Source organism: Rhinopithecus roxellana, chromosome 5 (genome assembly GCF_007565055.1).
Source record: "Rhinopithecus roxellana isolate Shanxi Qingling chromosome 5, ASM756505v1, whole genome shotgun sequence".
Classification (NCBI taxonomy): Eukaryota; Metazoa; Chordata; class Mammalia; order Primates; family Cercopithecidae; genus Rhinopithecus; species Rhinopithecus roxellana.
In genome coordinates, this window is record NC_044553.1 from 13,779,967 (window position 1) to 13,794,555 (window position 14,589).

Sequence of the window (14,589 nt, forward strand, 5' to 3'; positions counted from 1 at the left end):
TCTTCCATCACCACGGTGTGTTCCTTGACCCTTGCTGGTCATCTGGTAAGTGTAATTCATCAAAAGAGCAGAAATAGGGATAGCAAACACGTGGATACAAAGACAGTGCCAGGCTTGGTACAACCTGTTAACACTGTTGAGGAAAGAGCTCAAAACATGCATTACTTTGGGAGCAAGTCAATGTTTAATCTCAATATGAAACAGACTTAGAAATAACAAAGACCACTGAAGTGCCAAATTTATCTTCTGCTCCTACTATTTATGCAATATGGGGGTTATAATGAAATAGTTTTAGTGTAATTATGTAAGGTTTTTATAATGCTAAGAAATAAGCTTATATTTAGATACGGATTTTTATGACTACCTCTTTGCTGTATGAATATCTTAATTTTCTAATACCTCAGTTTCATGAGAACTGTATGTACATTTTTGTAAATAAAATAATTTACCGTATGCTAGGAGAAGGACTTGCTTTTAAAGAAATTGTGTAAAGACATTTGTTACTGGATGTGTTACATAGTAAATCAATTCGAAATTTCTTAAAAACGTTTATAAGACTTTTCTGGTCTCCTTGACCGAGGGATTTTAGTAAAAGTATTTAGTGAGATTTGTATTCCAGGAAGTGTGTGCCCTCACTTGTTCATTTGCAACTGCAAAGATTTGTATGTCTCCTATGTTTTCCTTTCATGCCAAAGAAACTCACCCTTTTTAAAAGCCAGCAGGTTGCACAAACCAAAAACAAAATATTTTGCCCCTTAAATAGGCATTTTAAGAAGTTTTATTTCCTGGTATTTAAATATTGTATAGAGGGGAATCTAGTTGTAATAATTTGTAAAAATGCATGTATTTTTAGGAATGCACTAATTCCATTAAGGGAAGTATTGACAATTATAAGGAATTGTGCTGCATTAAAATCCACAGGTGCATGAAACTTTTAAAAGTTTAAGATATAAAGTAATTGCTAAAATTTGTGAACTGCTCAGAGGATTCAATGCCCTAACATGTAGGGGATTGATCACTGTGATATTTAGGCCAAGATTTCTCATGATTGTATATGGTTATTGATGATTTTTAAGGGGCTGAACCTGCTGCCTTTATACTTTTGACACCTCCCTCCCTCCCTCCCAAATGTGGCTGTAAACAGTGACTCTGCACAGTCAGCGTTATACTTGATTTCTTTGTGAATGCAAATAAAATAAAATTTGTAAGTCCAAGTATTGACTTAACTAGGTAAATGTAAACTGATTTCAAATTTGTCTTTGGCCAAGTCTGCTTAATAGCTTATGATAATTTGGAAACAAAGGATATCGATATGGATGCGGGCATTGTGTTTAAGTCATTGTGGGATATTTTCTTCGTATTAGGAACTAATAATGAACGTTCAAAGTTTATTTTTATCCTGATGATAGTGGGCAAGTTTCTTAATTTCTCTGGGCTTTTAGTGATAACTACCTGATGAGCTAATTGTGAAGAATAAGTGAGATAATTTATGTACATAAATTACCTTAACAATGCCTAGTAGCCTAGTACATGTAAGCAAATAGTAGCTATTAATAGTATATATAATTTGCATATAATTTTGTATTTTGCATATTGAGTTTTTTGTTTTTTATTTTTTGTTTTTTGTTTTATGAGACAGAACCTCTCTCTGTTGCCCAGGCTGGAGTGCAGTGGTGCGGTCCCGGCTCACTGCAACCTCCGCCTCCCAGGTTCAAGCGATTCTCCTGCCTCAGTCTCCCAAGTAGCTGGGACTGCAGGCATGTGCTACCACGCCCAGCTAATTTTTTGTATTTTTAGTAGAGATGGGGTTTCACCATGTTAGCTAAAGTGCTCTCGATCTGACCTTGTGATCCACCAGCCTTGGCCTCCCAAAGTGCTGGGATACAGGCATGAGCCACCCCGCCTGGCTGGCTATTGAGTTTTATAGTGTTATTTAAATGACAAAAGTTATCTAAATATTATGTTAGATCTTATAAGAGTAGCCCAGACTGTAGCAAATGAAGAGAAAAATCTTTTTTCATTTCTAATATGGAGAATATTAAAATAGGTAGATAGAATAGTATAATGAACTCTCCATATACTTATAAATCAGGCCCAATGCCATGGCTAATCTGGTCCTGTTCATCTCTACCCACCCCATACTATTTTAAGACTAATCCCAGAGATTATATTTTATCCATAAGTATTTCAGTACTTAAATGGTAAAGTCTCATTTTTAAAAAACATAAACCATGATACCATCTCACACTAATCCTTAATCATCATATAACCAGTTAATGTTCCAATTTCTAGGAAATTATTTTTAATAACATTGGGATATATTCATGGAGAGTAAATATGAATACAGAGGAGTTAAGTATATAAGATAATTAAAGGAAATGATTAAGTGGAAAAGTAGAGGTGAGGTTGAGAGTAGAGGCTGTGTCTTGCATATCCCAAGTACTTAATGTTTTCCTATGGATATAATAAAGCATTTGTTGGGAGAAAAATGGAGCTGATAAATATGGTGAAATTACCAACATTGACTAAAGAATGACTTTTAGGAAAGGGTTTTGAAATATAATCAGCAAGGCATGGCAGAAAAGATAATTGGGTGAGTGGGAGAGAAAAAGGTGGTAATATGTGCACAAAGTTTTAATAGAGATGATTAATCTAGTCAAGACAGTTTAGGTGAAAACCTGAGATGCAGCAAAGATAAACACCCTATCATCAAATACTCCAATTATCATGGTCAGAAAGTAATCAGTGGAGGATAATTCAGAATAAATTTACTACAACCATTATCTGAATTTAAAAAGAAGTCCGAAACCATATGACTGACTAGAGTTGCCAGAAATGAATAAAATTAAGAGGTGATTTTATGAGTTCGTTGTACTGCAACTACACTAAATATATTGAGTTTGAGACACAGAGTCATTCTCAAATGAGTGAGCCCAGTTTTCTTTTTGTATACAAGACCACCCAACTGGAGATGCAGAACACCTTTGTACCACCTAATAGGAAGAGTTCACTGTGGTCTGGCCTGCTTTTATAGGAACCTTGCAGCTATTGGGATATTAGCCCCTCAGTTTGGGGTGGCGAGACCTCTGATTAAGTTTCTCTATTACCAGGAGGGCAGTTGAGTAATAGTAACAAATAGCACACAGATTAACTTCTTACAGTTTTCAAGGTACTTCCACCTACTTTTACTCAGTCTTTATATGGATCTTTAGAGATGGAAAGATATTTTCATTTTGCAGATTAAAAAACAATACTCAAGGTGTTTAAATGACACCTTTAAGGTCACACATCAGTGATGTGTCCTGAACCCAGCCCTCCTGAGTCTCCTAGATCTAGTTTTCTTGCTTCCACACATAGTGCTTGATGAAACCCAAAGAAGATAAAGCCCAATATGTTTTGTTGGGTAAATTATAACATTAATGAATCCTATAAAGTTAGTTAAATATGATTTTATTCAGCATAAAATTTAAATGCTCTCAAAATGTTTAATATATCTAATTTGTAAAATCCATTAAAGGTTTTAGGATTAAGTGATTTTTCTTAATATGTAGTTGGTTTCCAATGATTAGGTCTATAATATCTTTCAAGGAGACTGGGATTTGTTTCTTTTTGAGAACAAACTTTCTTTATGTATTGTCTTGTTCTAGAAAGTTGAAATGAATAATCTTTATTAAATCACATATTTAATTTTGAATTTATAAATATTATACTCTAGCATGTAACATCATTTTTCAGGTAAAATTTTACTTGGTCAAATTTCAAGTAAGCCCATGGAAATAGGTTTATAAGGGAAAGAAGAGTTACATGGTGGGAGTGGGGGGAACCTGTCTTGATTATTCATCACATTTGAAGTCTAATTAAAATATATAACAATACTTAACACTATGCAAAATCAGGTCATATTAGTATCTTCTTTCTAATATGCCTATAAACATGAAAACAGGAAATGTGTTTGTGTATATGTATGTATATATATATTTTAAATTTTTTGTTTGTTCTTTTTAGAGATGGAGTCTCATTCTGTCACCCAAGCTGGAGTGCAGTGACGTGATCTCAGCTCACTGCCACCTCTGCCTCCTGGGTTCAAGCGATTCTCTTGCCTCAGTCTCCCAAGTAGCTGAACTACAGGCATGCGCCACTATGCCCACCCAATTTTTGTGTTCTTAGTAAAGACGGGGTTTTGTCATGTTGGCCAGGCTGATCTCCAACTCCTGACCTCAAGTGATTCGCCTGCCTGGGCCTCCCAAGGTGCTGGGATTTCTAATCCCACGGTGTCATGAGCCACCCTGCCCAGCTGTATGTATATATTTTTTAATGGACCCTTTTCCTGTTGGTGAAAACTTGCTTAACATATCAACTGGTATGATACAATGTTAAATGATTGGGTTGGTCTTCTGTAATTATAGTTGACTTCAATTAGAGTAGGCATATGCAAAGCCTGTGCCACTTAACCACTGGATAGGCAGGGATCTCAAGCATACTATGAGAGAAAAACTTTGTCATTTCCCTACTCATAAAAATGAGTGTCAGATCAATATTTGTCTTTTAGGGTAGTGATGTAGATTCGCTGGAGTATAACTCCATGAGAGTAGGGAAATTGTTCATGGCTGTGTTCACTATCTAGAACAGTGCCTGGAATGTATTAGGCATAAAATAAGTACATTAGTTTTATGCAGCCAAAATCATTGTATGATGCAGCATGCTCTTAAGGTGCACAACAGAAAGGAGTTCTTAGACTTAAAATCCTCCAAAGTATCAAAGGTGTTAACTGGCAATCTCCATATTACCTTCCCTTTCTTCCTCCTTCTTTCCCTGTGTTATTCATGAACGTATACTACTTCTGCTAATGTTCTTTACTTTTACATCATCAGATCGTCAGAGATTGTTTTCTGCCATGAGGCAGTTCTGTTCAGTTATTTATTAAACAATTATTGAGTCCCTGCTCTGGACCAGGCATCTGTGCTAGGCACTAAGAAAACAGAACCCGCTGAATGGCTGTTGTGGGGCTCCCGGATCCCCCGTTTGATGTGACATGCAGAGGTGATCACTAAATTGTTTTTTAGGATCCTAGAGATGTTGACATGACAAAAACTTGGGAGTATTACTAAGAAAGATATTTTTCTTTCTGAATACTTTTCTGACATTTTAAAAAATTTTGTGACATTTTTAAAAGAAGCAAAGACCCACTGTATTTGTTGTGAATATAAATATTTTAAAAATCATGTCAGACATTTAATTGCTCAGATACATAAAATCCAAATACAGTCAAATAACCCTGATTTATAAAAATTAGACCTAAGAATTTGAATAAAGTATTAAAGAAATTGAGATGTTTAATTTTTATGTTTTATCCCAAACAAAATCATTTTTTATGAACCTAATGCAGCCGGACACTTTATTTTACAGTTTATTTGTACATATCTTTATGTGGTATAACTTCACTACTTTAAAACTAACAGTGCTTTTAAAAGTTTACAGTGTCCATCCTCAAGTTTTATTAATCTGTAAACTAAATTTTCCCATTCTTTGACCACTTGATACTCCACTTCTGTCTCCCCGACTCAAGGAACCTTGCCAAGTTAGCTATAAAGTTAATTTATTGGCAAAGCCAAGAACATGAACGCACCTTTTCGGTCAGAGCAGCCTACTGATAGCAGGGAGAATCCAGGCCAAAAAGCAGAGACATTTTAAAATGTAGGCAAAGAGAATCCACTAGCTCGGGCTAAGAGTTTGGTTATGTAAACAGGCAGAAAAAGGTGAAGAAATAGTTGCAGAAATTTTGCGAATTGAAGTAGGGACTTCTGAATCTTCATCTAGAATGATTTTATTTTTACAAAAAGCCGTTTTTAAATGTTATAGGTACCTTTTTTGCTAAGTTTAGTTTGCCTTTACCAAGGGAGGATTATGGTTGGGGTCTATGTGTGTGTATGCTTGACTTTTAATTGCAAAATATTGAATTCTCATTGAACAGTTATGTAACTGTCTAAGCCTCAACTTTTTTTCTTTTCTTCCCCCGGCCTCCCCGCCACCGGCACTCAAGGATTGAACTAAATTAACTACCAGATTATGCATTTGGATATCTGGGCAGAGGGATGCCTGAGAAGTAATCTTAATCCTTTTGGTTCTAAGTCAGCAAAACTTCTGGAAAATGTTTTGGGTAAATAAAGGGAAACCATAGCCCAAATACTGGAAACATTTGCCAGCATCAAAGGAGAAGTTTAAACTTTTAACTGGAAGACACCATTTAGTCAGCTCACTGACTGATACTTATTGAGCACTTATTATGTGCCAAACGTTACACCTGGCACTGTAGAAGGAAACAGACACCTCCACTCTTGTAGCATCAAATAGTCTCTGAGGTCCAAGATAGCAGAAGTTTAGGGAAGCAAAGATGAAGTGCCAGTTGAAGACCTGTGAGGCCCCAGAGAGAACTGCATTCTTGAGCAGACAGCAGTCCCCGAATTCTCTTGGGAACGTGGGAACACTTAAATAGGTATTCAGATGTGCAGTGAGTCAGAACTATGGAAGGCAAATTTTGAAAGATGAGTTAGAAAGCAGGGGATAGTTCATCTTCCTAGTAAGCAGTTTAAAACTTCTTAACGCATAATGAAAGTAATGTGAATGTGATTGGATCTTTTCAGCAGCCTAATTCTCTCTTTTCAGGTCCTGGTATTTTGTAGCATGTCTCTGTCCCTTCTCTTAAAAAAGTTCTAAAGGCATTGGTGAGTGCCATGGATTTTACGTGTGTGTGTGCGTGTGTGTGTGTGTGTGTGATCCCCTTGAAATAGTCTGTTTCCCCTTCAGGAATGAAGGCCTTAAAATCTGCCTGCTGCTGGGATGAGAGTGCTACTGGCAGATAATCCTCAGGCATCAGCCCCTAGGAAGTACACCAGCCAATGACAGCTGCTTTGCTCAGTGTTATGCCCTTAGTCAAGGCCTGGTTGATGTGGATGTATAAAGGTTCGGCCCCCCCAGAATTCTTTTTTTTTCTTTTATTTATTTTATTTTATTTTTTTTAATTTAAAAGGTAGCATTTTATTTAGTTAGTTATTAGTAATTGAACATTTTGTATTTATTATGTGTTTTTCCTGTGTTAATGGTCTGTTTCTGTCTATCACCCATTTGCTTGGGGTCTTGGAGTTTTCTTTTTTTTATATATATATTTTTTATTATACTTAAAGTTCTAGGCTACATGTGCACAACCTGCAGGTTTGTTACATATGCATGCATGTGCCATGTTGGTGTGCTGCATTCATTAACTCGTCATTTACATTAGGTATATCTCCTAATGCTATCCCTTCCCCCTCTCCTTCCCCACAATAGGACCCGGTGTGTGATGTTCCCCTTCCTGTGTCCAAGTGATCTCATTGTTCAATTCCCACCTATGAGTGAGAACATGCGGTATTTGGTTTTCTGTTCTTGTGATAGTTTGCTGAGAATGATGGTTTCCAGCTGCATCCATGTCCCTACAAAGGACACAAACTCATCCTTTTTTATGGCTGCATAGTATTCCATGGTGTATATGTGCCACATTTGCTTAATCCAGTCTGTCATTGATGGACATTTGGGTTGATTCCAAGTCTTTGCTATTGTGAATAGTGCTGCAGTAAACATACATGTGCATGTGTCTTTATAGCAGCATGACTTATAATCCTTTAGGTATATCAGTTAGAATGGCAATCATTAAAAATCAGGAAACAACAGATGCTGGAGAGGATGTGGAGAAATAGGAACACTTTTACACTGTTGGTGGGACTGTAAACTAGTTCAACCATTGTGGAAAACAGTGTGGCGATTCCTCAAGGATCTAGAACTAGAAATGCCATTTGACCCAGCCATCCCATTACTGGGGATATTCCCCCAGAATTCCGAAGCTCCATCCAGTGCCAGAACTCCCCATGGGATTGGCTGAGCCTTCACTGAGACTACATCTCAGCTCAGCTTCCCTTTCTTCTCTATGCTGTTTTCTATGAGTACTTCCTAACAAAACTAAGTGCATGCTGATCTTCATCTCAGAATCAACTTCCCAAGGAGCCCCACTTGCACCATATAGCATACCCAGAAGAGATAAGGGATTTGTAGAGAGGAGGAGGCCCTTTTCACGAATAGCTGTCTTTGCATCTCTTCCCATCAGAGATTGATGGAATATAGGAAGACTGTGGCAGGTAAACTAGAGCTGCCATAGGAAACTAATGTTGAACAATACTATTACCTAACCCATAGATCTCATTAAAATTTGTCCTAACAATACCTTTTGTAGATCCAAAATCCAATCTATGGTCATAGGTTACATTAAAATGTCATTTCTCTTTAGTCTCCTTCATTTTTTCCTTATCTTTTATGACATTGACAGTTTTTAAAATTTGCTGTGTAAAATATTCTTCAATTTGAAATGCAAATCAAAACCACAATGAGATACCATCTCACACTAGTCAGAATGACTGTTATTCAGAAGTCAAAAAACAACAGATGCTGGTGAGGCTGTGGAAAAAAGGGAACACTTATACATTGTTGGTGGGAATGTAAATTATTAGTTCAGCCACTTGGAAAGCAGTTTGGAGAGTTCTTAAAACAGACCAAGCGTGGTGGCTCACACCTGTAATCCTAGCACTTTGGGAGGCTGAGGTAAGAGGATCAGTTGAGGCCAGGAGTTCAAGACCAGCCTAACCTCGGCAACAAAGTGAGACCCCCACACCACTTTACAAAAAAAAAAAAGAAAACTAGGCATGGTGTCATGCACCTGTAGTCGCCGCTACTTGGGAGGCTGAGGTGGGAGGATTGCTTGAGGTCAAGGCTGCAGTGAACCATGATTGCACCACTACGCTCCAGCCTGGGCAATAAGACCCTGTCTCAAACAACAACAACAAACAAACAAGCAAACAAAACAGAACTACTATTCGACTCAGCAATCTCATTACTGGGTATATACCCAGAGGAGTATAAATCCTTCTACCATAAAGAAACCTGCATGCATATGTTCATTGCAGCAGTATTCACAATTGCAAAGACATGGAATCAACTTAGGAGCCTATCAATGGTGGACTGAACAAAGAAAATGTGGTAGACATACACCACAAAATACTATGCTGACATAAAAAAGAGCAAAGTCATGTCCTTTGCAGCAACATGAATCTAGCTGGAGGCCATTATTTTAAGCAAATTAATGGAGGAACAGAAAAGCAAATACTGCATGTTTTTATTTGTAAGTGGGAGCTAAACATTGAGTACTCATGGACATAGAGATGGCAAGAGTATAAACTGGGGACTACTGGTGGGGGAGGGAGAGAGAAGAGCAAGGGTTGAAAAACTATTGGGGACTATAATCAGTACCTAGGTGACAGGATCATTGATACTCCAAACCTCAGCATCTTTCAGTATACCCAGGTATCATACCTGCACATGTACCTGTTGAATCTAAGATAGAAAAAAACAATGGTGGAAATAATGAAAACAAAATATTCCTCAATTTGAGTTTGTCTGATGTTTTCTGATGATTAAATTCAGATTACGCATTTTTGGCAGAAATACTACAGAAATGATGTGCTCTTCTCAATACACAATATTAGGAGGCACATGATATTCGTCCTCCTACTGTCATTGTTCACATTTATTACTTTGTTAAGATGATGTCTGCCAAGTTACTCTAATATAAAATTAATAACTATGTACATATTTATTAATAAGCAATGAATAAATATATTGTGGAGAGATTCTTTAAGATTATATAAATATCTTGCTTCTCATCAAATTTTCACGCATTAGTTTTAGCATCCATTGATGATTTATGACCAAATCAATTATTACCATGAAAGTTGCTAAATGGTAATTTTTTAATTCCTACATTATGATTTGGCATTTTGTTGTAAGGTAGAGTTTTCCTTTTCCTTCCATTTTATTATATTTTCATTCATTTATTTATATAAATATGGACTCATGGATTTTTACTTTGTTCAATGTTTATTACCTGTATTATTATTTATTAGCCTATTTGATCTGGCTTATATGTCCTTTTGACATGTCCCCATCATTCTTTGAGCACTTACTTTCTGGTACAACAGGAAGTTCTAGGCTTATTAGCCATTTCCCTATCAAAGTCCCGGAATCAGTCATTTCTTTAGTGTTCTGGCTCTTTTTAGTGAAGAACTTTATTTATAAGCCATGATCTTGGTGTTCATTGCTATTGGGGTGTCATTGCTTTTAGGCCTTCTCAGAGGACTAGAAAATATGTTTACACACACACACACACACACGCACACACACACTCACATACATACACATATACACATCTTTCTGTATCCATCCATCTATCTGTCTTTGTTAAAAACTGATACCTTCAATTCCAATCCAACATCACAGGGTTCATCTTAGCCTCTTTTACCTACTTATAACTTCCTGGTTCCACACTGAAAAATCTGGCTCCCATTAGCCTCAATACATTTATTTAGATGACCCAATTAAGGGAAATGGAAGGGAAAAAGATGGCATATATTTTTTCTTTAATTGAGCCTGAAATGGAAGTTCTACTGCTCAGTGTATTGTATTTTTCCTACTTAACTCCAACTCAAAGTTCAAAACAGACGTTCACATTCAATTGTTATAGCTAGTGATTGACTTGGCAAGTGATTATCTACTGTGCTTATTCTGATTATCAGAGACTGATATAATACCTACTCTACTGAAGTCATTAAAGTCAATCATTTTATTGCATAATGGACAGATCTACCTATTTTAGTGCAACCAATGCACTTGATTAATGTGAGTAGTTGCTTGATGACTTGTGATATAGGAAAAAAAAATTCTTTTTAATGTGGGTAGAAATCCAAAGAAAATTTTAAGGTCTTTTGCCACCAGTTTACAGTTCTTAGGTTGCACTGCCTTTTTAAAATCATAACTCGTATTTGAGAATTAAGCATTTCAATATACTTAAACATTGTCCTGGATGGAAGCATTATCTCTTATATATAGTCCTTGAAGCCTTTAGTAGTTTGGGTGATAACCTTGAATTTGCTCAACCAGCCCTCACTTTTGTAATCATCGAAAAACCTGTAGTGCTTGTTAACAGTGCTGATCTCTGGCCCCACCCCCAGATTCTGATTAAGTAGCTCTGGGGAAAGTCTGCATTTTAATGAGATCCCCTGGAGGTTCAGGAGCAAGTGGAGAAGGGACCACAACAAGGAGCACTGGGTTAACATATTTTCAGTCAAATCCAGAAGAGTTCCAAAGCTGTGGTCAGTCATTTTTGGTCATATGCAAGGTTGAATTGGTCATTAAGACCCAATAAAGCTTTTTAAAGTCTAGCAAATCAATGTATTGACACCTGGCTGCCAAAGCCTGTAATTATAGGACAAATGTGTTGGGTTTGTTCATCAACTTTCATGTGTCAAGGCTGTGCTAGTGTGTCTTGAAGGGGTGGCACCGAAGTTAGAACTCTGGTAAACCAGACAGAGCTAGTAACAAGCTGTCTCCCAGAGTGCCAAAGCTTGAAGGCCAAGCCTTCAAGCAGAAACATATTTGGGTTTGGCTAGCTAGTATGCTTATTACGTAGGACTGAGAAGTGACTAAAAACAGACTGAGGACATGTGCGCCACAATTTGCTGGTGAAAGTCTATTTTCTTCTTCATAGGATAAGGACAGATGACTGAATAAATTATACTCTTCTGCAGAAAGAAAGCAAATGATTAGTCAGCGCTTATTTCATCGGCTACACTAAGTGCTGTCACAGAGCCAGAGTACTGCATTTGATCGTCATAAATTACCTGGTGGATAGGTGCCTTTATCATCAATCCCACAGATAAGAAAAGGGGATGGTGGAGCAAGATGGCAGAAGAGAAGGCTCCACAGATTGTCCCCCACCCCCTCTGCAAGGACACCAATTTAACAACTACACACACACACACAACACCTTTATCAGAACCAAAAATCGGGTGACCACTCAGTACCTGGTTTTGGTTTGTATCACCGTATGAGGCACTGAAGAGGTGGAAAAAACAGCCTTGAATCGCTGACGCCACCTCTTCCCCATCCCCTGTGGTGGCAGCATGTGTGGAGAGCATCTCCAGGTACTGGGGAGGGAGAGCACAGCAACTGTGAGGCATTGAACTCAGTTCTGTCCTGTTAGAGCAAAAAGGAAAACCGGACCAAACTTAGCTGATGCCTGCCCACGGAGGGTGCATTTAAACCAGCCCAAGCCACGGGGATTTCTGATCCCAATGGTATGAACTTGAGTTCCCACAAACCTTGCCACCAAGGGCTAAGGTGCTTAGGGGCTGTAAATAAACTTGAAAGGCAGTCTGAACCACAAGAACTGCAACTTTTAGATGAGTCCTAGTGCTAAACTGGGCCCAGAGCCAGAGGACTGAGGGGGCACGTGACCTACTGAGACATCAGCTGGGGTGTCTATGGGAGTGCTGGCATCACCCCTCCCCAGCCCCAGGCTGCATAGCTCATGGCTCCGAAAGAGACCCCTTCCTTCTGCCTGAGGAGAGGAGAGGGTAGAGTGGGGAGGACTTTGTCTTGCATCTTGGATGCCAGCTGAGCCACAGCAGCATGGGCCCCCATTCCAGGCTCTAGTCCCTGGACTACATTTCTAGACACACCTGGGCCAGAAGGGAACTGCTGCCTTGAAGGAGAGGACCCAGTTCTGACAGAATTCATCACTTGCTAACTGAATAACCAGCAGCGATACCCGGGTACTACATCGAGGGCCTTTGGTGGGACTCTGAAACTTTCTGGCTTCAGGTGAGACTCAGCACATTCCCAGCTGTGGTGGCTATGGAGCAAGACTCCCTCTGCTTAAGAAAAGCAAAGGGAAAAGTAAAGGGGACTTTATCTTATACCTTAAGGTACCACATCAGCCACAGCAGGGGAGAGCACCAAGTGGGTTCTTGGGGTCCCCAATTCCAGGCCTAGGCTCTTGGACGGCATTTCTGAACCTGCTCCGGCTCGGAGGGGAGCCCACTACCTGGAAGGGTGAATCCCAGGGCAGGCAGCATTCACCACAAGCTGACTGAAGAGCCCATGGGCCTTAAGGGAACATTGGCCTTAGTCTGGCAGTAGTCCTAATGGGCCTGTAGGGGTGGCCAAGGGATGAGGATCCTCTACCACTGGAAAGAGGAGGGAAGAGTGGGAAGAACTGTCTTGTGGATTGAGGGCCAGCTCAGCCTCAGTACAATAAAACACCAGTTAGACTTCTAAGGTTTTTGACTCTAGTCCCCGACTCCCAGATGGCATCTCTGGACCTACCCAGGGCCTAGGTGAACTTGCTGTTCTGAAGGGAAGGACACAGACCTGGCTTTGCCATTTGTTGATTGTAGAGTCCTAGGGCCTTGGGCAAACACAGGCAGTAGCCAAAGAGTGGTTACAGCAGGCCTTGGGTGAGACCTGGTGCTGTGCTTGCTTCAGGTCTGACCCAGCACAGTCCCGGTGGTGGTGGCCACAGGGGTGTTACAGCTTCAAGTGGCTCAAAACAAGGGTTAGGAGGGAGAAGGGGGCAGCTTCTTGTTTTGGAGAAAGTAAAGGAAGAGAATAAGAGTCTGCCTGGTAATCCGGAGAAATCTCCCGGATCTTGTTCAGCACTGTCAAGGTGGTACATCTATGAGTCTGCAAGAACCACAGCATTACTGGGCTTGGGGTGCCCCTTAAAGCAAATACAGCTTAGATCACAACACTCAGTATCTAGAAAGCCTTCCCAAGAAGAACAGGTACAAATAAACCCAGACAGTGAAGACTACAATAAATACCTAACTCTTCAGTGTCAAGACACAGACGGACATCTATAAGAATCATGAGAATCAAGGAAAACATGACCTCACCAAATGAACTAAATAAGGCACCAGGGACCAATTTTGGAGAAACAGGAATATGTGACTTTTCAGACAGAGAATTCAAATAGCCATTTTGAGGAAACTCAAAGAAATTCAAGGATACCACAGATGAGGAAAGGGAAATGAGTGTGTGAAGTTTGCATGTGATCACACAGCTAGTAAGTATCATGAAGAGTTTTGACTCTTGGTCTTTTGTCTTTAAATTCAGTACTTTGTGCAATAAACACTATACTGGGCAACATCTTGTATTTTGACTTTGTTTTTCCTTCCCAGAGGTAGCTATTCAGAAAAACCGAGACACTGTCTTATATGAAAGTGTAAAGCTAGGTAGACCTGTGACATAAGCCTAACAAAAGCCTGACTCCTTCTGTGACTTTTGCCACAACTTAAATAGAATCCCATTGAGATATTGATTCACAATATTCTTCTGCCTTGTTTGGGATACAGAGGGACAAGATTGTCTGTAAATTGCATGTATTAAGGCAAAATAGTGATGTATAGATACAACATGTATCCTTACATTGCTGCAGAAAAATCATTACATGCCAATAACAGAGGGTCTCAGACTCCAGGTAGGAAATTCTTCTGAATTAAATTTATATTGAATAAGCTTACTCCATGGGGCTGAGAAGATGAAATGAGATAATCCATGTAATATACTTGGCATCATGGCTGGTGCAGACTAAGTAATTGGCACCAATATTATCAATAGTAATATTATCAATATCAGTGTTAGCCATAATTGTTTTTAATATATTATTATTGC